General features: G+C 43.2%; 1 protein-coding gene across 1 annotated transcript in view; it reads right to left on the reverse strand.

Annotated features, from left to right (window-relative positions):
- Positions 1-14,664, reverse strand: part of LOC108154943 (irregular chiasm C-roughest protein) — a 110,287-nt gene extending 95,623 nt beyond the window's left edge. Inside the window, exon 1 of the mRNA XM_017285440.2 lies at positions 14,241-14,664. The gene's annotated coding sequence lies outside the window, so the exon portion shown is untranslated. The remainder of the gene's footprint in view (positions 1-14,240) is intronic.
- Between the last annotated feature and the right edge of the window lie 10,701 nt (positions 14,665-25,365).

Genomic DNA, 25,365 nt, shown 5'->3' on the forward strand with positions numbered 1-25,365 from the left:
ATCGCTGCTCACTTTTTCTTGTGTTTTTCCGTTCTTTTGTGCGATGTTCTGGCTGACGATTTGCGTAATTTTCAGGTTCATTTAGCGTTTAATGCTTGTAAGGAAATTTTAATTTTATGGCCAGCAGCCAAAGGCGGCCAAAAAGCAGCCAAAAGCGGCTAAAAGCGACAGCGGCAGCAGCAGCAGAAAGAGATGAAGCCGCAGCCGGAAGCCAGGATCAAGGAGACAGAAAGGTGAAAACAAATTTCATAAAGGATTATGCCCGCTTCACTGGAGCCTTTATGAGAATGGATAAGAAAGAGAGTCCCTAGTCCTGAAGGCTTTCTGCATTTTAGAAAAGGTTGTTCTGGCTATTGTTCTCCGTCTCTTTTATCTTCAGCACTAGCTCTCTCTCTCTCTCTAAACTCTTTCCCACTCTCCCTTTTTATTTGTGGCGGGGAGGTTAAAGTTCCGTGTCAAGTTGACAAATTATTTAGGTAAATATTTGCGTGATTTTGATAATGATGTTGCTTTTGGGTCTCCTACGCTTCGGTTCAGTTTCAGTTTCGGTTTCTGGTTACTGGTTCCCCCTGCTCTTTCTCTCTCTCTCTCTCTCTCTCTCTCTCTGCGTTCAACATTCACCACGGAATTGCGGCGGTCTCTGTGGTTCTTCTCGCGTGCCACTACAACACATACCATACATACGATATATACAATACATGCAATACATAACCATGTGCGTTTTTGGCACTGGAAAGCGGGCGAGCAGTCAAGCCAAACACTATTAATTAGCTGATATTCAGAGCAGGGACTGAAGGAGAGATAGGAGTCTCGCTCCTCCCATATTGAATATTAATTACACTTTCCCTGAGCAAAACCCCCCCTAGAACCGAGCTGGAACCCCCCACGGAACGCCCTATGGCATGCCACTCCAGGGCCCTAAACCTAACCCTCTCCTGGCATTCAAAAGCTAATTAAGCGACCATTGACAAGGACAACAGCCAAATGTGAGCCACGCAACGCAAAACACTTTAATACAGAAAACACTTTAGGCTATCTTGACGCTTGAATCTCTATATATAGGATTCCTCTGGCTCTCCCCTGCCACCGCAGAGGGCGGTGTAATTAGCACCTGGCTCTGCCTGCCACAGGACTGTGTCTATGGATTAGCGCTGCCCGCAAATCGGTTTCGAATTGTGCGATAATAGACTGCGACACTGGAAAAAGAATAGAAGGACTCAGACACTGGAAACACGGAAAACAGGTAGATTGTGTCGGGAGGCTGATATAGGGGTGACATATAACGACTTTTCAGTGAATCAGCTAAAGACTATGGCATAGAAACGATACTTTGGGAACAATAAAACCAAAAGTAGTATAAAGGTACAGTGAAACAACCAAATTATTTGCGTAGAGGCAACTAAAGACTGTCAGGAAAAGTACAGGATTATGATATAATGAAGAGACACCATGGGAAGCTATAGGGGAAATACTATAGGGAACTACAGCTTTATAGTTATACAAATAGGATAGGTGTGAATCAGGGTAGTATCTGCTCATAAAATACTTGCCATAGATAAAGACAGTGGAATCCCAAAGGGGAGCTCTAGAGCCGTTTATGTAGCTGAATGAAACAAGGGCCATGCTTTTGCTATGGCATAGGGGAGACAATCTGTAAACAGCTAAAGCTTATCCACCACTCGTATCTCAATCAGCCAAAGCCATGTGCATGGTATAGCCCCTATACCTATACTTAGCTCCGACCTATCCATGACCGTGACACAATGGATCCCCTGACACTCGAACCCCAACAGAAAAACACTTTCTAATGAAGTTTTTCGAAAACAATTCTACAGAAAATCAAAATCTGAATACGAATGCATGGATGGCGGTAGGTGGAAAAAGAAAAAAAGAAACAGGTAAATTACGTGGCCATAGACCATAAACCCGCAGACAGAGAAGGGTATAACGAGGGGAGCGGTAGAGAGAGAGGAACAATGGCGAAAACTGTTAGCCAGCCATGACGATGACAACGAGACAGAGACAGAGATAGAGACAGAAGCAGAAGCAGAAACAGACGCACGGACAGTCAGACGTACGGATAGATAGCCAGACGTACGGAGAGATAGACAGACAGAATAGATGGATGCAAAATTGAATGCAAACTCGAAAACGGAACGAAGGGCATGCCACAATTTGGCAGAGGGGCGAAACTTTCGTGGCGACCTCAGATATAATTTTTGTGGAAAGTAATATAAAAGGCAAAAGTGCAAATTCTCGACTCTGACTCTCGGACGCTCTGACGCTCTTCCCCCTACGATAATGATGACTCTGGCGGAGCTTTTTGGAAATTAAAATTGCATAAATTATGCAAAAATGTTTGAAAACTCCCCCCTCTGAAGCTGCAGCTGCCACAGGTCACTCCTCTTCCTAGTAGATGGATGGGATGAGTCGAGAGGATGGAGATGATGATGATGATGATGATGCGGCTAAATCACTTTGATTGGCCTTCAAGTGGGGTCCCCCGCAGGGAGTGCATTATTTTCACAACCAAGAAGCAATCAGGCCCTCCCAAAAGAGGGGACTGGTATCCCACTCGAATCGTTGATTCATCTCCCATACGATATACGAGCACAAAAGAGCAGAGTGGAGGAGTCCGGTTCCAGTCATCGATATTCATGCCGCCCCTACCTCTGGGTTCTGTTGCTTTTGCGCTGTCCAGAAATTCCAAGGAGGGAGCGCCTCTTTTCGCTGAATTGATAATGGACCAGAGCGCGCAGCTTCCTCGACAGATTCCCCTTGAGGGCATTAATTATTTATAGACACAGCCAATTGTTTGTTCCATGCTCTCCCTCTCCCTGTCTCTATGAATATCAACGCTTTCGTTTCGTTTGGCAATTGTTTGGCCAATTACGTGGCCCAGACATGACTCAACCTTTGGTCTATCTACCTGAACCATACCTGACCCTGCGTTGCACCTGTTGTTATCGTTGGAACGAGAAGGAGGGGGCAAAACATTAAATGTGCATTAGTCCCTGTCTGAGGTTTGCTTTTTGTCCCTTTGTTTGCCCTTTTCCAATCTGGTGACTTCCACTCGGATACAGAGAGGTTTCCCTCCCTTTAGCCTGTAGACAGAGGGAGTCACTGGCCTGTGGGCCCTTATCGGTGGGCTCAACTGTTTCCTCATACTGTCATTTATGTTGCACGTGTGGCACCATAGCGGCGAAAAGTGCTGCCCAGGCATAAATCTCTCTCAGCTCTTGGACTCCAGAGGGCCTGGAACCAATCATGACATTCCCACAGGCAGAACAATTAAAAGCATTCAACAAAACTAATTTTCGCCTGGCAACACACAGCAGTGCGTACTCTGCCCAAAAGCAACCTCATCATTCTCCTCTCTGTTGGGTTTATGATATCCGATACTGCCCCAACGGAGGCGGGATGTGACTCAAGCTGTGAGGCTGGACAAAAAAACGAAACAGATTTCATTTTTCCATAACCTAAACAAACGAAAGAACTCATGTCGAGCGAGTGGTGTGGAGAGGAGCGGAGTGGAGGAGGACGGGGCGGGGGCTTTTTGTTTGTAATTTCGCACTTCATTTAGCGTTAAATTAACAACAAGAAACATTCATTCGGAGACGCGGTACGTGGACTTCTTTCATTTTTAGGCACGAAATAACCATAAAAGATGGAGAGTCATAGCCAGAGGCAGACGCTGACGCTGAGGCATAGGATACTCACTCGCACGAAATGCCATTTAATCATAACTCAGCAAAAGTTGGATCCGATTTCAACTAATCTGTAGGGAAACTATAGGAGAACTGTGCAGATGGGGATGGAGATGGGGATGTGGATAGGGATGGGGGTACGGTGAGGCGAGGCGTGTTGCAGCATAAATAAGAATCAGCACGCGGCTGTCTGTGGACTCTGCAGACGACTCTGCAGCGGTGATGCGCTTCACTGCAGCGGAACGACAAATGCTACAACAAGAACACAGAACACGGCACAAAAAAAGAAACAAACAGAGGCATTGCTTTGTGGCATGTACAATAAATACACCCCGGCAAACGAATAACCAGAGAGCACAATGTTTTTGAGGGGTTTCGAGGCTGCAGCTACCCCTTGGATACCAATTTCGACTTGTTGCCAAGGAAACTATGGTTCTAACAGTCCAATTTTGATGCAATTTTGATTGATTGAGTTTTGAGGGCCGTCAATGAAATGTTGGGAAGGTTCTTAGCTTTTAGATAAATATAAAACAATTGTAAATATTTAAAATAATTATGAAACCGTGGATTATGCAGATTCTGAACTTTCATTGGCATATGGCGAAGGACTCGTTTATGGTTACCATGGAAATACTTCAATCTAGATCCACAATGACTGGAACAAGTCTTTGAAGCGATCGTTTCTATGGAAACTATACCAACTGAAAGTCCAGTATAAATAAGCATGCAAATAAAATTATTTCGAAACAATTTATGAAGTTTGTTTTATTGATCATCAATAAGAACAATTTTTCTAGTGAATACTGTTTTTGTAAAGGTTATTCCGATGAATTCTATGCAGTCATTCTTAATGATACCTGCTACCTAGAGCAGAAGATCGCATATGATAAGTGTTTGAGATGTACACTCAGAGAAAATTGTCATAGTTAAAGTTTAAATTAAATATTCGGGGTTTAAATACAAACTTAAAGAAAGCATAGAGAATTCACTTTTATTCAAACATAAACTAATAAAATATTAAATATTTGTAATTTACCAATACAAAATATTTAGTGAGTAGATATGATGCATAATTTGACTCTAGTTTTCATGAATATTGAACAAAAAACAGTCAGTCGATTTACATGACTAAAATTACTATTTTTAGGTGTATTTTCAATACAGAGAAATGTTCGTTTCCCCTCTATAGACTGATATAGTAACACAAAACATCTGAAAAACATCTACAAGTCTCCTCTGCAGTCTGATATACCCGCTCTATAACCAGTTTGCCATCTGGTAGGCAGAAGATCCCAGCAACAAAGGCCCGAACAGAGTCGAAGCTCAAACAGAGAAGAGACTCATAAATGCGCAGTCGCAACGGCTACAACAGCAGCAGCAGCAGCAGCCGCAGCAGCAGCAGTGGCATCAATGGATTTGATCGGGGGGATTGGTAAATGTGAAGGCCGACCGCTCGAGCCAAGAAATGCCAAACGATGCTCTGCTCGGAGATGCCACGAGAGAACGAACCAGCATCTCGGAGGCAGCCAGCTGCAGCCTGACCCCACACTGAATGCCACTAACGATGCTGATGCCGTGGCGACTCCGACTCTGCGCTGCGCTGCGCTGGCGGCGCATTAAATGCTCAGATTTCCTCGGATTGAATAAAGAGTTTCGGCTCATTGTATGCGGAGAGGTTCCTACTGAAGTCGAAGCTATAGATGGAGCTGCTGCTGCTTCGGGCTTCGGGGGCTTCGCGGGCTTCGGCTGCTGCTGGCCAGGCAGCCTTTCATAATCGCAAATTGATGTGCCAGCACAAGCAACATCTTCGTCTGGCTCTGGGTCTAAGTCTCCAATAGCTCTGCCCCCCTCTCTGACTGCTGCTACAATCTGCCCCTTGCTGCTGTTCAGTGGAGCGTGGGAGCGCTTCGAATGTGGAAATAGACGAGAGCGGGAGACGGAGGGGGTCTACCTTATTGGCTAATACCATCTACGTCGATGTCTGCTTTTGGCCAGCTGTGCGTTGAAATTGATAACCGCGAAATAACAAAAGCTCTTCTTTCTTTCTTTCGTTTATTCCTTTTTTGCCAATGAGAAGAAATTCGTTTCATTCAATTTTTATTTATGACTTCTTTCGGCTTTCATTTGGACTCGACTCGACTCGACTCGACTCGGGCTCTGGGCTTCAGTTTTTCCCTCTGTTTGTTTTCTGGCTTTTCGCATTGATTTCTTGTTAATTTTACATTTGCAGTTGGCTGGCTTTTCTTTTGGGACTCTTCTCCCGCTTCTCCTCCGCCCCTTCATTGTTTTTCCATGCCACAACTGGCGCCCGCTTTTGTCGGCTTTTGTCTTCGCTTTTCTTTTATGAGAGTAGCAGCAGGAGGAGGACGGGTGGTTTTCTTTTGCTCATTTTAGTGCTATTCTCCGTATTCTATGGGGCCCGACCCCGTCGGAGAGGGGGTGTATAGTTATTGTTTTAGTTAAGTTGACCATTTGTATACGATTCCGCTTATCTGTGGGGCAGGCAGCGCCGCCCCAGCCATCCACTTGTCTCCGATCCCCTCCTCGCATTTGCGGCCTCATTTATTTTCATTCTCTTTGTCATAACAATCTTTTTATTCCGCTCATTTCTGCTCTCTTGCCACTGACCTTAACACATTTTTGGAGCCGTTCTTTAGGCAGCGCCTTTGCTAATGCAATTTCAGGGCAGCACAATTTTTATTTCGGAGCAACCGAAAAAAACACAAAAAAAAAAGGAAACAGATAATGTAAATGGCATCAAATCAAATTATCATAATTGGCACAGATTTGTGGCTTCTTGTGGAATGGAATTTGATGCTGGGGATAGTATTTTTTGTATGTTTTGTGCAGCTGCCAGGGTCATTAGGAGGAGTCTTTTCTGCGCATCATCCCAAAGAAGATTCATTATTTTGGTATTTATTGAAGCTGTATTTTATGTATCTTAACTTAAGGAAGAACCCTTCTTTAATAGCGTTTCTGCCCCACTCCTTATTCTCCCCCTTCTCTCATTGTGCAAGACCCATTCCTTAAGGCATATTCTGCACGTCTTCTTTAAAAAATAGCCATTCTTTAGGGTCTTTCCATTCTACATCTCAAAGAATAAGAATTCTTTGTGGCTCTTCTGCAGCTCTTCTCAAAGAAAGATCGTTTCCTTGACTCATTTCTGCATCTTAGCCCAAAAGAAGATTGATTCCTTGGGTCTTGTCCGCACCTCATCATCAATGACGATCCATTCTTCAGGTCTTTTCCGCACCTCATTTTACGAGAAACATCGATACTTAAGGTGTATATTTCTTCTGCTGCATTCCACACTTAAGCCTCTTAAAAGAGGATACTGGATACCACCAGAGGAATGAGTAAAAAGGAAAGAGGTAAGGGGTTTAATATAATAATAAAGTTAAATAAACGAACAAACAATAATGACAATTGCTGATTTATGAGGCAGCCCCAAAACGAGACGAGGCAAAAGGCAAAAGCCAGAGACAGAGACAGACACAGAGAGAGAGGAGCAACAACCAGTTTTTTCAGAAGCGTCACGAAGTTGTCGGCCCATTACAAGTTGCACGTTGCACGCTCCTCGTTGCACGCCGCTAATTAGATTCCATTCCAGTCAGAAATTGTGAATGCTGGTGCTGTGCTGCTCATCTTGGAGTTTTGTACGTGGATGCACTGCGATACTCCTACACACGCCACACAGAAGACGTGATCATCTCAGTGTTCGCCGAACACTGATCAACATGGAATGGGGAATGGGCAATGGTTGAAGGAGAGTGTAAGCAGGCACTCAGGTAAGTGGCTAAAAGTGTGTCAATGTCTGTGAACTGGAACTGGAACTGGAGCGTTGAAATGCCGATTTCGACTCGCTTCTATGCCCTGCATTTTCATATAATTTACAGAGAGCGAGCCGAGCCGCCAGGGCCCTGAAATGGAGCCAACGACTGAAAGCAGCTCTTTTGTGTGTTGGGGCTCCGTCTCCGTCTCTGTGGGGCAGGTGGGCGTCAAGGCACTAAATTGCCCACATGTGAAGGGGCACCCTTCTCTCTCTGTCTTTCTGTCTCTCTGTCTGTCTGTTGTACAGGTGCATGCAACAGAGCGAAGAGAAACCAAACGAAGAAGACTTTATCGTGACTCCCTCTCATGACCCTCTGCCTCTACTGCCTCATCTGCCTCTTTGAGTCACGTCCACGTTTCGCCTGGAAATTGCATTCGAAAATCATTGGCAGACCCCGTACCCAGATTGGCCAGAACTCCTTCATCTTCTCCACTAATTAATGTGGGCGTGTAAGCCAAACAAAGTGCAAAATTTATCACTGATTCTCTGCCCAAAAAGATGTGGGGGTTGTACCCCCGAAAGGACCATTAAAACGCCTCTCAAATTGCTCGAGCATGCAGCAATCTTCAGCAGGTTAAAGGTCGCCGTAACACGTGCCTCACCTGCCGCAGTGCGTGGCAAATTATACGAAAAAACGAAACGAGAAAGTGTCTGTATGGCCGAGAGATCGGCATCTTTCCGGGCTCAGGGCTTATGGCAAATCATTTGGGTAATGGCCAGAGATGACAAACTACAAGACAATGAGTGAGCAATAAGTCGTGGAAGGGCGGGGGGATCGTATCGTATTGCATGCCCCATCAATCAGAGGCAGAGAGACAAATTATGAAACTTCTGTAAACGGAATCGTGGACAATGTTCGCCTGCCAAAACGCATTAAAACCCAATCAGAGAGGCGGCGTGTCGCGGCCATCAGTCAGTCAGCGCATCCAAAGCCCCGTCAACTAATGAGACTTTGACGGCGTTTAGTTTTCGATTTGATGGGCAGGGAAAGAAAAAAACTATGAGACAGACCAAAACAAGGCCCAATCCCAGTCCCAATCCAAACGCAGGTCCAAACTGTCATCGCATTTCAGGAGGAACCTTTGGACAGCGTTCAGTGATTGGGGGCCCTGAGACGTTTGTTCAATCAAAGCGCTGCTTGCCGCAAAAGAAATCAATTAGTGCGAAATTAGCCAGAAGAAGCCAAAGACCACAGACCAAGACCAAGACCAAGCCCAAGCCCAAGACTCTGTAGAAACCCGGCTCTGACCCTCATAAGTGTATTATTTTACCTCTTTCATGGGCACCCATTGTGTGTGCTTGGTTTTGATATGGGTATGGGTCCAACGATTTGTATCTAATGAATTTTTAAGCTGAAAATTATTAGACATTTGATTCCAATGAGAATTTGATGGCAGTCTGACGGATGATAAGTTAATCTTAAGTGGATTTGGCTTTTAAAATGCCATACAGATACATGGGAAACAGAGAGAGAGAGAGAGAGAGAGATCATTGGCCGCCCGCCTGTGGAGTGCTGGAATGGTTTCCACATTAGTGCCTCAAGTGCCTGTCCCCGCCCCTGCCACTGCGCCTGCCCCTGCCATAGTGCCACTAATTGCTGCAGCTACTGTGTGTACCAGAAACCAATCCCGGACACACAATCCAACTCCCTATTCACTCAGGATCGCATAAATCACAGTCGAGTGCATTTAATTAATTTGCGCTGCGCCTCTTGAAAAAATAATAAAAAAAAAACAAACAAACGCCCAAAAAATCATATATGAAAATGAAAAGTTACGCAGACGGAAAAGTGGGTGTGGAAAACTCGACAAAAATATAAAAAACAAGAAAAGGCAACGTTTTGAGGAAACAAAACTGTGACTATTCATACCCTTGAACATGGTGGGTTCTTCCGATGGAAACGGAATAGAGTCGTAGGACTTGAATGAACTAATAAAGACAAAATATGAAACTACGATTATGCCAGCTTGGACGATTCAGATTAATGATATTAAGACGAGAAAAATGGTTTCAATGAACAAAAAAAAAGGTTTCTCAGAGCGTATATTAATATTTCAGTTAGTTATAAAAGATTGCCACCTGCAATACTTTTCTCTCCCCAATGCTACAGCCAGATATCTACATACAAAATCGTATACAGGGGAACAGACCTCCGCTTATGCTGATCGAAATACACGTACACCTCATAGACTCCCAAAATAGTATTTGTTTTCTTTTTTTTAAATACCTGCTCGTAGTCCTAATACCCTTCGGAAAGAGTACAGCCCCGTAAATATACAAAATAAACTACGAATACAATAGAAAAGTTGCGCATGCAGCTGCCACACACCCCCACTCACAATTTGTTTTTATTTGCATCTGGTTTTCGGTGATTCAGGGGTTCCAGAGCGGCTCGGAATGTTATTCTAAATGGAAATTTGAAATTTTTAGCCGCAGACGCTATGTGGCAGGTGGCGTTCTAACGGTTACGAGAGAGCAGACCAGACCAGAGCTTTTTATACTTTTTGTTTTCCATTTCGATTGGGTTTTTCTCGCTTTTCTGTGGTGCTGGTGGTGCTGGTGGTGGTGGGGGGTTCATGTTTTTGCAATCTCTTCACGGCTAGTGCGTTTAGATTTCCAATTATTGGATTGCAGGCACTCATTGGGCGGAGTGGATCTGCCAGACCATAAGCAAGCTCTGGCAAAATCAAGAAATAAGAAAAACATTTACCTATTGGCCATCCATAAGTACTCAATATGCAAATCACATTTAATTGCAGGTCTTTTTCCCGGAAAGGCAAAAGTCAATGCAAGTGAAAAGACGATCGATTCATTTCGTAGAAAACACGGCTGTAGTTGACCGCATTCAAACGGAGGGACAAGGCAGGCAGGGAACGAAGAGGCTACAGAGAAATCGCAGGGAAAACGGAAAAGCTCGAGTGCGAGTAACGAGGTGCGGTCTTGATTGGACAAGAAAATTCACGGGAAATTTGCCAATGGGAGTAGGACAGTAATTGACTCAAGGACCCAGCTCGACTCCTACACGGTGCGGTGCTGCTCCTGGGTTTTCCTCTATCAATAATTCCCATTAATTGCCCCTTTTGGCCCACCCACGCAAGTGTTTTCGCCTTTCCTCTTTCTGTCCCTCCCTCCATTGCCATTTCCACTTCCATTTCCGGTTCCGTCGGGTGTTTGCTCAGGCACTTGCCCAACAATCTTTTAATATTCAAATTTCATTCAGAGATACGGGGGTGTATTCATGGGTTGTATTTTGTTCTGCTGTTGTGCTGTTCTGCTGCTGCAGTTCGTTGATGCAACATTCAAACAAATTTCTGCTGTTGCTTGCCACCAATTTCTGTTTTCTAAAGTTGCGCCACAAACACAAAATACAAGCCAAAAAAACAACAACAACGCAACGCAACGCCGGCTTCGACGGAGGTTTAACGTTCTGCTTGGCTAAACACACGGCCGCACAACAAAAGGTAGGGTATGTCGGGCATGTACATGCATGTACTTGATATATATATGTACATACATATACTATACATATACACATATCCATAAACGGTTGAGTTTAACGAACTGAGCTTTGTTTTTGGTCCACTCTCTTTCGACCGACTCACGGTCTCTTTGCTCAGAAAACTAATTTGGCCTCCAGTCCACCTCCTCTCTGCCTCGCTTACCTACTCTCTCACTGCCTTCCCCGCCTTCTGCCTCTCTTACCCACTGCATGCTCCTCTGCACACACATTCGTGCCGTCTCTTTCTTACGCTCCCATTCCCTCTCTCTTATCCGCTATCCCTCTACCCCCCAGAGTCTTCGTTTCGCAATCCTTAAAAATCTTCCCTCGGAATAAAATGTGGGCTGCTTTCCCTCCCATCTAAATCATTGTTTATAGGGTATTTCTTATGAAGACAGTCTAAAAAGTATATTTATTTTTGATCTGGATTGCAATTGGGCTTACTTTTGGATTTGTCTGTTCATCCGAATGGTCATAGTGGAGTGGATTCGATCACTATTTCTTATAGATATGAGTACAAAGCTGGGAGGTGGGGATATCTCGGAATAAACAGTCGTACGAAAAGACTCTAAGGAAGAACTCTGATATTTTTATAGACAACCGAAACAACATTGTTTCCAATGTAAGAGCAACTCTAGACGCCTTAGTATCAACCGATCTTCTAGGATATTTTATCTTTCAACTGCCAAAAACAGCTTACATTTCTTCTATTTTCCATTTTAAATAAAAACCAATTTGAAGTCAAGAAAATGTGAGTTTCTGTAAGCCGTCTTGAATGACGGACTGGCTTCTGGATAACAGGGCCTCAACTGTCAGCAAAAAACAAAGCAGAATCCCATAAACAAATCATATTAAATGTGTCACTTTAGGCATTTATTTTGAGAAAATATTCGCTGCAAAATAGGGCAGCATTTCCAGCAGAATGAAATCTGCTTACTGCCTGATGGTTAAGGCACTCGAAAACCTTCCACACACACACCCACACACATGTGCAGGAGATAAAAAACACCTCCACCCGCCCGATATTCCAGACGGTGCTGCAACATTTCTCTTATTTACGAGCCACGTAGCCATAAAACGCATACATAAATTTCCTAGGGAAGCCATACCCCTCCTGCCACCGAAAAGAGTCCTTTTCCTCTAGAAAATGCAGGCCATAGCTGTAGAAAGCCGTCAGGAATAAAGAAATTGATATAAATGGTGAGGGGGCCAAACTCCTATATTCGTTATAGATATGGCTGGGAGGATACAGGATTTTGTGGTGCGGGTGGGAATTTGTGTGGGAATGAGAATGGATTGTCTGCTGGCACTGCCAAATCGAATGGCGCGAAATGTCGTCAAAGTTTGTCAAAATATTTGAATAAATGTGTCCTCGAGTCGCATTCAATCTCAATCTGAATATCTGCGAGAGGATGGGCTCTAAGGGAATAAGTTTTCAGGGAAACCCTGTCGGGAAACAGTGATATCTCCCGTATTACAGTGATCTCTCTAGAGTCCCGTTTCAGATATTCTGGTTGCACTGATTTTGTCCACAAAATCAGTGACAGAAAACTGTCCGTTTCAGATATTCCAGCTCCTCCTATCCCAAGAGAAAATGTTCAAGGACCAAAAACAATCTGCGATTGTCACCACCAAAACCTGTCTAGTCTTCAGACAGCAGTCCCTTAAGAGACCTTCCACTGTACCGGCCCTATAATGGGGAAACAATTTTCGATTATTACGAGCAGAGCCTCCATCTTTCAACTGTGGGACTGGAAGACTGGGGGATTCCCCATCACTTTTGCCACTCACGGCAATAACCATTAATAAAAATGTTTGGCATTTAAAATTAAACGAGTAAACGGCACGTGCCGCACCGCACTGAACGAGCCTCACTCTTCTCTCTGTGTGGCAACTTTCCGCGAGAGATGGAAAACGGAAAAGTTTTCGGCAATTTCATTTCAATTCGAGTGTGGAATTTAAGGCCATTTGCATATCAAAACAAAATGGTAGGCGTCTGTCGAGAGGGGAGGTCCTTTACCCGCCGCCGCAGCTGGCGAGGATTGCTTTGGCGCCTCCTCGGGAGAAAACAATTAGCGGAAAATTCTCACAAGTTTTTGGCAATGGAGGATGGAATTCTCGCGCCCAACGATTCGAGTTAATTGCAGATACTTTTCGGTGGGGAGGCCCTCGCGACGGGCTGTCCAAATATCATTAACATGAATTTATAAACAATCGAAAGGAGGCTTAATTAAATTTAGCCAGCTCCCAGGAGCAGTAGAGCAGTAGGGGAGTCCTTCGACTACAGTGCTTCCCCATAAACATAAAACATTCACAGACCATAACTGTGTGTTGAACTTTCAGCCCCAAGGGCGCACACAATTCTTTAAATAATTGTCCATAAATATAAGCGGACATAAAAAGGGCAACCAACCGTTTAATCCGTTGTCGCATTTAATATATTGGCCATATCTCTCGTTCGCTCTTAGCCATGGACTTGGAAATGACTCCGAGAAAGGAGTAAGCCTGCCCAGAAATCCTTTGGCTCATAAAATGTCAAGGAAATTTTTATTGATGAGCCAAAAAGCGAACAACGACAACGACGACGACAATGACAATAACGATTTCAGTCGAGATTTTGTCCTTGCCGACCGACGCGCCACGGGCCACGGGCATCGGCAGAGGAGCTCTCCTGCTCCTGCTCCTCGCTAAAGTTTTTTTCCTCGAAGGACACACGGATAGGGAAAAGTGTGTCAAACTACTACCACACCAACACACTTAATACACTAACTATTTTTGGGCGGGGGGAGAGCTCTAAAGCTAGAGCCCTAGAGAGCGAATAACAATTCTGAATAGATTTCCGCTTGACACGTGACTCCTACCAACAACAAGAACACAAAAGGGCAAAACTTTGTGGTTTACTTTTATGTGGCATAACATTTGCCATCCTTTGATTCTCTTCAACAGTATAAAAGTGAAATACTTGAAATTTTCCTGTACAGAGCCGGACAGCGGCCAAAGCAGCTCCAATGTCGTAAACACTATAATATTTCATGCATTTTTGCATTCAAAAATAGAAGGCTCCAATAACTAAACAAAAACAAAAACCACGGCAACACTATGTGTCCGGCTACGAGGAATTTCATTGTAAATGAATAAGGAATTTGATCTCCAAAAAACAAATTTCACTGTGTTTTGTAAGTGTTTTGAGCAGCTCTTATACCTTTATCAATATTTGCGCAACTTCCTAAGCAACAGAATGGTGCCTGACTGTTTGTAGACACTGTTGTAGAACTCTGAGAACTATGTGTGTTGTTTCAATCACTATAGCTTCACTGTATTCAGCTGTGTCACTAGGGATTCACTGTATGCTGCTGGGTCACCAATCACTGATGGTGCACTTGAACCTTAGTGGGTGGTGCATTTACTGGTCTGCAATCAATATTATTTCACTGTAGTACTTTATTTGCTGTTTCACTGTATATTGGTGCAGCATTTCTCCAATGCTTTTGTGCTTCGTATTTCTCTGTGGCACTGATAACACTCTTCTTACTGTCACTTGGTCGTGCAGGCAACGTAAGGCGTTTTGACGATTTTGGACCGACTGTCTTGTCCCTTTTTCCGTTTTCCGTCCGTTCCGCGCAAATTTCCCGTTAGAACTGACGGCTGAAAACGAACCGTTAGCAGGCCCAATGTTCAAAATGACTAGCAGAGCGTGTTCAATGTTATCTATTAACAGAGTTTGCTGCTGGAATCGCAGCTCTAAAATGGAGATACTATGTGTGATGTAATTTTGAGGATATTATAAATAAACTTTGCGTATTCTTAAATATTTTCAAAATCAGCTAAAAATAATAATAAAAAAATTTGATGACTATAGTATTATACAGCTAACATTACGAATTATCAAATCAGATCAAGAGTGTTAGAAGGTCTTCTGGTTTTAATTTAAAGATAAAACTATATATGTATATATGGTTTCATTTAATAATATAAAAAGCAGCTTTTTAAGCGAATTTATAGTTTGAAATATTTAGAATTTGTACTATTTGTTTTTATACACGCCTAACATTTTTTATATTTCCAGAGTCAGACTCTGTTAACAGTCGGTTCTCTCACCTTTGAGTCACTTCGGCTGTTGCTCTCTCGTGCTCTTTTGCTCTGGAACCGGAAAAACGTGGAATTGAAACGTTCGGGTCTTTCTATTGTCGCACGAGCTCGAACCTATGGCAACACGCTCAAACTTGTTACACAACCAACGATACAGACCGCCAACACGTTGTGTTTACGTTTTTTTTCGAGTGTTTCGGCGCTCGAGCGTGTTTGAGTGCGTTTGTTGTTGCGCCCAGCAACATGCTGCTGAGCAGCATGTATGCAATAGTAAATAACTTATATTTATATTAAACCTTATATTTGAGATCCCCAGAATTTGTGCTATGAAAAACGTATGCCACTAAAACGAGTATAAATACCCTAGGAGATGTTACAAAAGGGAGGATGTAGCTGGGTTTAAGGCTGCATTGAAAGAGGGATTTCCCATCTTGAAATTGATTATGTTATGTATTAAACCTTTTTTCAATCTGGCATTTGTCTTATCTCCTTCTTCATCTACTTTAATCATCTCACACTCCATACACTGCAATTGTTTCATTCATTAGCATATTCTCTCAGCAATTCCTTATTTCTATTCACATCTATTCTATTCATGTCCTTATTCACAAGTCCAATTAAATTTCGAAAAACTGAAGTGTTTGCATTTCCAGTTCAGGATATTAATGATCTATTTCAATATGTTAAAATGGATAGTACGGATACTTAAATTCGTCAACGATCAATACTTAAGACGGAAGCATATTTCGAAAATATTTCTCATTTCGCACGATACCACTTACAATTTTTCGAAGTGAATCAGTTCCCGTACAAACAGTTCTACAAACTTAAAGCCCTTGTGAATAAAATTCACATTGATTAAAATTCTTAACCTGGGTCATATGCTACTTAAGATTAAATTTGTACAATATGGATTTACGTAATGTAGCAGATACGTTCCGCGATAATTGATAAGCAAAGAGTTGTTTTGCTCTGCCCCAGATCATTTAATTTCAATAGTGCCATCAGAGCTGCTATTTCAGCTCACTCCAGGCAAAATCTACCTTTTTTAAGTGGAATTTCCTCTAGCTGTATGACATTAGGCTTCGCTTACTGACTATCCGCAAAAACAGAGGCAGCCTTATGGGAAAAGCATTAAGTGAGAGCAAGAGGTATACATACAGTTGTCTTTCCAGTTGAACTGGGAGCAGCGCTGCGGCAGAGATTATCGATTGTTGCACTTTTCAGATCCACTTTATGTTTTATATATGTTTTTATATATATTGAGTTTTTTTAGCTTCAAACATATGTTTAATTTTTTTCTAGGTTTTATAGCTGCATAAAAAGTATCCGAACTAGTTTTTTGACGTGAACTATGTTCATATGAACAATAAGTATTTTGTCCATTTGTTGTCCACTTTTCATGGACTGCGTGGAGTGCTTCGTGCCAAATAAAACCCTCGGAATTTGGAAATGCCTTATTTAGTTATTTATATATGTAAAGGCTTTGTTAGCCTTAAACAATTCAATAGCTACAAAGGATTATGGCGCACTAGCTGATAGGGCTATCGGATATTTTAAGTACAGATTGTATTAACAGGGGAGAATAGGTAGAATTTTGAAGTTAATGATGTCCTTAATTTAACGCAAACTTAAAAAAAACACTAAAACTACTAAATGTGTTACTTTAAGGGTTAATTTAGTCATAACTCAATTTTTAGCTATTTATTTACTGTTTTAGCCATTTGTGGAATATTTCTTTCTCGAATCTAGCTTGTATTGACTCTGAAATTCTGGCCGCACTGATTATAACTATTTGTTCCAACAACAACAAGCTTTATTCTGCTAAGATGACTACCAACTCTCGGTCCCAAAATTACATAAGAAAACTTGTGAAACGAACGGTATTATAGCCGGTACTCAAAGAGTTCAGAGGTGTATTATATTTTTGGTTTTAGGTAACAGCCAGAAGAAAGAGGGCTATATTCTTGATCAGTATCGAAGACAAGATAATAATATTGAACAGGTTGAACAAATAATTCTATTCCCTGAATTAATATTAAATGTGTTACAACTTCTTAGCAATATTCGGATTATTTTGATTTTCTTTTAATTCTTCGCCCCTTCCTCTTCACATTTTCACGTTTTTCTGCTGCTTCATTCCTTTGCTCAAATGTTTTCCTATGTTTCCATCGCTTGGCTGATTCTGCCGACCCTCTGCTGATGGTTTCTCTCTTTCTTATTCTGGGGGCAACTGTAATCTCGAGACGGTTCATATTCTCGTCTTTTGGGCTACAATTAGTTTTTACGCTCAAGTGATTTGATACAAAGTACCTCCCCCTCAGTGACATACACACCCTGTTGTTAACGAGACAACGTTTAATTAACCGTTTTTCCAGTTTCGGAGGCTTCCACACGCATTACGATGGCCATAAAACCGTTAAATAATTGAAAATCTTATGATACGAACTATTATACCCTGGTAATGGTGGAGATTAAGGGTATACAGTGCTTGCGAAGATGTCTGTAACAGGCAGAGTGGGGCTATTTTATAGTTTTAAGCTGCTAAAATATAAGTCGCCTACAGAGTAGCCTTTTAAGTCGAGTAATGGGTATAGCTATAGCTATAGTGCAAATGCCTCCCAAAATGTTATCCAGCGAGCGAAAGGACACCCAGAACCCTGGCACCTAGTTAAACCATTTTTTCGACGAGGATAAGCTAAATAACTCTCATGCCGCTCGAGGCTCGTATCCTATCTGTCCTTCCACATGAGCGGCGGCAGTCAGGTGTCTATTAAATGCCAAGATTTTTGAAGCATGCCACCTCCAGGCGCGCGCAGCCCCTCTATGATGCTTACCCAACAAATTTCCCATTAAAATCAAATGGAATTTCATATATTCCGAAAGGGAGGGAGCCGCGAATGATATAGAGAGAGAGAGGCCCAAGATACTACCACCAGAGGGGACGCCACAGCTGCAGCGACATTCGCTGCCGCTTCCGTACTTAATGACTAATGGACTCTTAATGATCTAACAAGGTGCACACACAGATACAGACACTAATACACACACAGATACAGACACCCACACACATTGACACCTTGGAAGCAATGAGGCAAAGGATGTCGCCGCTGTTTGGGCGGATGCTGCACGATGCTGCATCCTGACAACAAAGTTCAAAACTTAATAATGCAACATTAGTTGCCGCGACGATGACGTTGACAATATACACGAATACACCCAAAGAAACAAGGAAGGTTATTGGTATCAGATCTTTGATAAAAAGGATCATAACCTCAAAATAAAAAAAGGAGGATAACTTCAAAATGATCTACGAATGATACCAAAAAAATGTGCGGTATTTCTCATATCTAATATGGGCCTATCCGTAAACATTTTTCCTTCGAAATAAAGCCGAACATTTCCTTATGTTATCTTATAAATTTTAACCAAAGAAAAGCTGAAATAAATGAAAAGACCATTGCACTTTTTTGAACTAAGTTACTCGCAAGTTTGAATCGAGCTAAAATTTAGTAATGTGTATTTATAAGCCATTTGTACATAGATCTATCTATACTCTACTCTATCTATTCTAATATACGGTTATCCTGAGCTATTTGCATTTGCAATATCTTTTAATAATAATAAATATATTACACAGCCACAAGTTTTGACTAAGTTTCGAAATGAAACATCTTAAACCTTTGCTGACGGGATATCATTTATGAAAATAAATCAAATATTTGTAAAACATTTTTTTCATTCATAATTAAGCATTAAACTATGTAGATCTTATCCTATCTTAGACCAATATGACTCAAAGATGTTTGACTGCAGAAAGTGTACGCTCAAATATGATCCTATCTTTTATAGTCCTTTATAGAAGCCTATCTTATTCCTTATGTATACATATGTAGTTAAAAGCTACTTTTTTCTTTACTAATCTGTATATTATTAATCCAATTTTTTCTCTCTGTGCAGTCTATTTCTTTGGTAGCCTCAACATTCAGCACGTAAAACGTGCCACTTGCAGCAGTCGCGAAACGTTGCAAGTGCCACTGGCAGCACGTTGCCAACATCCTCGAGATCCGGACGGGCAGTGGAGAGTGGGTGCGGCAGGGGTGGCTCTCCACCCTGTATATATATATGCAAAAAAGAGGATACCCCACCGTAAGAATGGCAGAAAAGAGCAGAGAAAAACTCAACCAAATTGCAAAAATTAAATTAGTAAATTTTGTTACAAACTTACAGCCAAGCGGGGAGAGAGGTGCAGAGGGGTTGGGGTTTCTTACAGTGTGTGGGTGCCTAGGTCAATGTGGGATTTTGTTGCGACGGTGTGGGGCTGTGTGTTTGTCGCTACTGTCCTTGGAAGTGCCTGCCTTGCTTTTTCGTCTGCTGTTGCTTCTTTCTGCTGCACTGTTCTGATGTTGCATGCCCCTCCTGCCACTGCCACTGCAACTGCTGTTGCATTTTGTGTCGTTCATGCGCTTCATTTATCACACAGCTGTCAAGTTTCGCCAACAGCCAGAACCGTGACTTCAAGAACCGAGACTCCTCGAAGGTGAGACTCCGCTTTCGGGGCGTAGAACTTTACGAGTCTCCCCCATCTAGTGGGTCTGGCCAAAATTAACCTTCGACAAGCCCCAAAAAAACACATACAAAGATAGGGATAGATAGAGAACCCAAAAACAGTTTTACAGGCCGCCGCACAAAGCAAACAGCTTCAACATATGTCAAGTAATCAGCGAGCAAAGTCAGACTCCGAGATCTGCAATCGGAATGGGAAGTGGGGCTCACAAACGGAGGTAGAATCGAAGGCAAAGCTGCTGAGGAAGGGGCGAAAGCTGAGGCTAAATCGGAGGCAGAGACAAAGTTTACCTTGGCGGCACATGCCAAGCATAAAATTGAATATGTATCTAAGACTCGGCGAAATGAATCTTCAAATGGCGAACCTGGAAGGTAACTTGATGCTACACCAAAAAAAAAAACAGCAGACTATTTTTTACAAAAGCCAGAAGTCTCAATGGATGGAGCAACGAAAACTTTTTACTGGTCCATTAGATGAGTTTTCGTTCGATTCCATAGAGTGTTCAAATAACCCAAACGATAGGACAGACGTAAGTTCAAAAAAAGATTAAAAGATTTTAAATTATCAATTTCCAAAGTATTTTCAATCTATTAGATATTTTTGAACATGTTTCGAACATCTATTGATTTAACAATTTGTTGAATATCCATCGAATGTCTTTCGCAAATATTTCAATCGGTTTTCCCAAGTGTAGACTTCCGCCAGACCTCGGGGTAAATAGTCGAAGGGCAGGGCGGCACCAACACGGGACACGGGACACAGAGCACAGGGGCACGGGGCAGGTTCGTCGCCAGTTCACGCCTCAGCGACTTTTGCGTTTGCGCGCCGGTTGCTGCCGTCATCGAAGAAGAGAACTAGAAGGAGGGACACGCATACAGCCAGGGATGTGTGGGGTAGGGGCTAACCATTTTTGACTCGCCGTTGCGCTCGACTGATTTTCGGAATTTTGAACATTTTCCGTTAACGTTTTTCGGCGAGCATAGGCCCATAAGGCACACACACGATACATGTGGCATAATCATGGGGCATAGAACCACAAAACAAAGTTCAGGGTTGTCCGCGAGCATGGGAATGTTTTTCCGTTTTCAAATAGATCATGAAAACAAACAAAGCCAAATTAATTGTGTGGGAAAAGTGGGATAGGAAAGTGGGAAAGTGCCTGGTGGCATTTCACTTTATTATGCAACATAATCAACCAGCCGGTGACAACAGGGATACCCTCAATGCGGCACTTTCGTGCCGGGTGCAGGGTGCCGAGTACCGGGGGCACAAATGTTTAACCTGTAACTCTGCAAAAAGGACAGAGGCAACGGAGTTGCAACAGTTCACAGGAGGAGGCAGCAAGTGGAGGGAGACAGAGTTGCAACAGCCGAAAGAGTAGGAGGCAGCAGCTCCACAGAAAAGGCAGACATTCAGAGTTGCAACAGCATCTACCGGTGAAGGCACAGATGAAAAGGGTTGATGGGTTGATGGGCTGATGGGCTGATGGGAGTGTGGACTCTGTTAAGTGCTTTCCACCTGGCGGGCATACAAGCTATCCTACTCCTCCCTCACACGTGCCACACAACAGGAAGCGGCAACATTTTTGCTCATTTGTTGCCTCTTTCTCATTTAACTAAGTGATGAAGTCGTCGTTCGTTGGCCCCCAGAGAGAGGGAACAGATGTGGAGTGTGGCATCGTGCAGCATCTCCCGTCTGAGATTAGGCTGATGCTAAATTCACTTTACGCCACACACACACGGTGGCAAGGTGGCACGAGGTGGTAAAAAAGTGTCAGCAAAAAGTGTTGCCTAGTTGCAGGCGCCCGCGGAAATTAATTCATCCCCAAATTGTTTTGGACTGTGACAGCGGCAAAAGTCGTTGCACTCCGCCACGACGCGAATGGCATGCCCCCTGGCCTCTGGCCCCTGCCTCCCTCCCATCACATGTGGCGAAAAGTATTTGAAACTTTTCCTCATTCTGCGGTGGCGCACAATTTAAATGGCAGCAGTCGACGCAACGCTCGACGGCAACTGACGGCTGGTCTGCCGCTTAGGTGCGCTCACAAGAGGTCGCTGGGGCTCTCTCCCGACCGTGATGCGGACAGGCATGGGTCATGAGAGAGCGAGGGAGGAGTGGAGTGGAGTGGAGTGGAGTATGTGGTGGCTGTTGGCGTTTTGCACCACTGTGCCGCGCTTCAACACTTTAATATGAAAACAAGTGCAGAAAGATATGGAGAAGATCAGGACTTTGGAATACTCTCTTTTCAGATTTATTTATAACTTATTTCATTGGAATTTTATAGAATTTTTTACGTTTTTTTTCAAAATTCTTGGTGGAGTTATTTGCTTGATCTCTCTGAAATCAATAAAAAGGCATATTACGGTGCCGGAAATGAAGGTAGACTCTTAAAAAATGATTATAATTATCTTTATGATGATGGACAGGAGAGGAGACTTTTCAGAGCTACCTAACTCCCCTTCAAAGCCCACAAAAACCAGGAAACGAACATCAAACACATATGTAGCTCTTACCCGGTGATACCACCGACTTTTTCGCATTGCCACCATTGCCAGTCTTGATGACAACATCATCCATGGACTTGCCCCCGCGACTCGGCAGAGGCAGGTACGATATTAATATGTAAATTATTTTCTTGCATTACTGCAGCGGCAGCTCAAATGCGAGCAGCGGCTGCTGCCACACCACGAATCAGACTGCGAGATGGTACTTTAATTAAAATTAAATATTTTTCTGCTCCGACAGCCACTGTGAAAAGATGGGGAGATGGAGAAGGACCGGCGGCAGTGAGTATTGTTAACAGCTTAGTCCATTGAAAGAAATAATTTATTTATGCGATCCTAGTATCTGAGGCCACGGCACCCGGTGGTCCTTTTTAAATCAACCTGCAGCTTAAACCCGAACACAATCGATGGCATTCCGTTTCCCATCGATTTGTAGGTGAAATGCGGGTCAGTGGCTGTCTAATGAAGCATTAAATTCGTATCGGATTTTTCTCTTTTACTTTAAAATAGATTTTAAAGTGTTTTTAGTTGCACATTTTCCGCCTTTTCACAACAATTAAGACTTTCTTCATCTTGCCATTCGAATTTCCGGGTCTCAAAGCAAAGATTTATTAGACAACTGCAAAATCTGGTCTTAGTACTGTCTGGTAGTTGCAAATCCTTCCCCTGGGAGCCAGCTTTCCCATGATTTTCCTTCGCTTTTCACACTGTTCAGTGATTTGCTTGTTAAGCTTTTTGCATACTTCTCCTTGGCGCTGGCTACTTATGGCCTTCTGTTGACTTTTAGTTTTCTGCGGTCTCCGCTCTCCCCCTCTCTCTCTCTCTCTCTCTCTCTCTCTAAGAAGCAAAAGAAAAATTAAACCCCACTGACAAACTCCCCATTAAGTTCCCAGTGTAAGCAAATTTATCAAAAAACTTGGCAACTAGTCTGGGATTTAATTCAGTCGACTACCGTTTCCGTTTCCGTTTCAGTTCGTTTGAGTTAAGTTTCGGGTCTGTCTTTAAACGAATGGAAGGACATTCAACCAGCACTTGCACTGGCATTGCCTTCGAATCGATTTAATTTCGTCAAAAGTAAACATTTTCGTAGGGGAAAAGTCCGAAACGGAAGCACAACAATGGCAGTCCCCCCCCCTCCCCCCCCCCCCCCCCCCCCCCCCCCCCCCCCCCCCCCCCGGCATCCAAGTTGTTGACAGCTCACGTTCTGCCCCATAGACGATACGATGCTGATGACGTTCTACGTTGGCACTGCCGTTGCCGTTGCCCCAAAAATGTATCCCTACCGAATCCGCTGTATCCTTCGTCTGTTCTTGTTGTTTCTGCAGAATTGCACGCGCTGCCCAGCCGACCAACACAAAAAAAAATACAAAAATAAAGAAAGCATAAAGCAAACCAAATTAATCACAAATATTACTTTTTCCACCATCTTCCTTTTTCTCTTTTCCTCTCTGTCCCTGTGCATGTGTTTCAGCCTCTCCCTTTCTCTTGCCATGTGTGTGTGTGTGTGTTTGACCACTCCATCTGGTGGAGTCCTTTGTCGGCTGCTTCTTGTGTCCTGGGTGTGTGGGGCATGTTTCTTCATTTGACACTTGCCCGTTTCCGTTTTCAGCTCTCATGTTTTTGGAATTATTTCATTTCATTTTTTGAAGTCACTCAGAGAGAGAGAGACACACAAGCACATGTCTTTTGTTGGTCTTCATCTTTCCTTCTGTTTCCCTCTGCCTCTCTTCCTCTTTATCATCAGTTCATTTCATCATTGTTCTTGTTTGTATATTTATTAAATTGACACATGCTGACAGGCAGCAGATAACAGCAAAATGGAATGGAGTGACAGCAACAGAAGCTGCCACAGAACTTTGGCTCAGAATCGGACATTGTTGAAGCTTCTACTTGAACCAGAGTCGAGTCGAGTCGAGTCGGCTCGGAGCATAAATCACTTGGAAGTAAATGCCTTTTGGCCCACATAATGAACTTGCCCCGATGTTGCCCCTCCCCCTCCTTCTCCCCTCGTACTCTAACGAGCCAAGCGAGAGCTGCAGTTGCAGTTGCACTTGCAGCTTGCGTTGAGGAATTTTAATTTCTCGCAAAATTAACTTCTGCACAAATTATTACGTTGTGCAATGCAAATGCCAAACAACTCAAGCATACAGCTACTTGCCCCATACCCCACACGCTAAAGCCTTTCTGTTGCCCCAAAAATGCACCCAAGACGCTGTTAGACCATATCTTTTCCACCGAGGCCGTCATTTCCAGTCCGAATGGCTATAGTGTTCACACTACATCCCTGCATGAATCCACAGTATTCATAGAATACTCACAGCTATACTCATGCTTCCTTTCGATCATTAAGAATCATTCCCTCAGTCAGACTCTATTAGGCCCATGTCACTAAAAACCGAACAAATTTAATGGAGAGTGAGCGAAAAATCGGATCTCAGCTCGTTTTGGGCGAGCGTTTTTATATTTGGACGTTGCATCTTTCAAGTGGCGATGCAATTACTGCACCATAAAGTGGCCCGTGTGACACCAGCAGAAGGCTGTTACGCTCGGATCCCAAGCAAAACGTAGCCCTCCTCCCGCCCAACCGACCGAGGGGCGCTGCCGCATGAGGCGCTGTGCGTAGCCGAACCGAACGCGAACATGCAGGAAAGATACAAGGAATAGTTTCTAGTGAATCTGATAGGAATGGTGAAGTTTATGCGGCAGTTCAATAGCCTGGTCGTGCAGGACTCTAATTCCCAAAATTGCATTATAATTTTTAAGAAATGCATTTGCTATTCTCCTATCTTTTATTATTTTGATCTGATTTTGCAATAGTACAATTCCTTATTGTAGAAATCCCGTCACTTATTTTCTCGATAGGTGCCGGTAAAAAACCTCTCGTGCAGCAGCACCCCCTCTAAGTGGGCGTGGTCCCAAGGAAGTTCTAGCTGTAAACTAAAATAGCCGAAAGAAACAAAAACAGCAACAGCAAACACAGCCAAACAAAGCTCAAGGATGAAGCCGAGCCAAGCCATAAAACAATAATTGCAACATCAGTGGAGGAGGAAGGAAAAGGGGTTGCCCTCCATTTTTCTCTCCATTTCTCTTCGCTTTTCGTTTTTCATTCTCTCCGCTTTCCCAATTTTTCTGTTCTGTTTTCCCCCCTCACTCGTTGCACTGTTTTG

This window comes from Drosophila miranda, chromosome 2 (genome assembly GCF_003369915.1).
Source record: "Drosophila miranda strain MSH22 chromosome 2, D.miranda_PacBio2.1, whole genome shotgun sequence".
NCBI lineage: Eukaryota > Metazoa > Arthropoda > Insecta > Diptera > Drosophilidae > Drosophila > Drosophila miranda.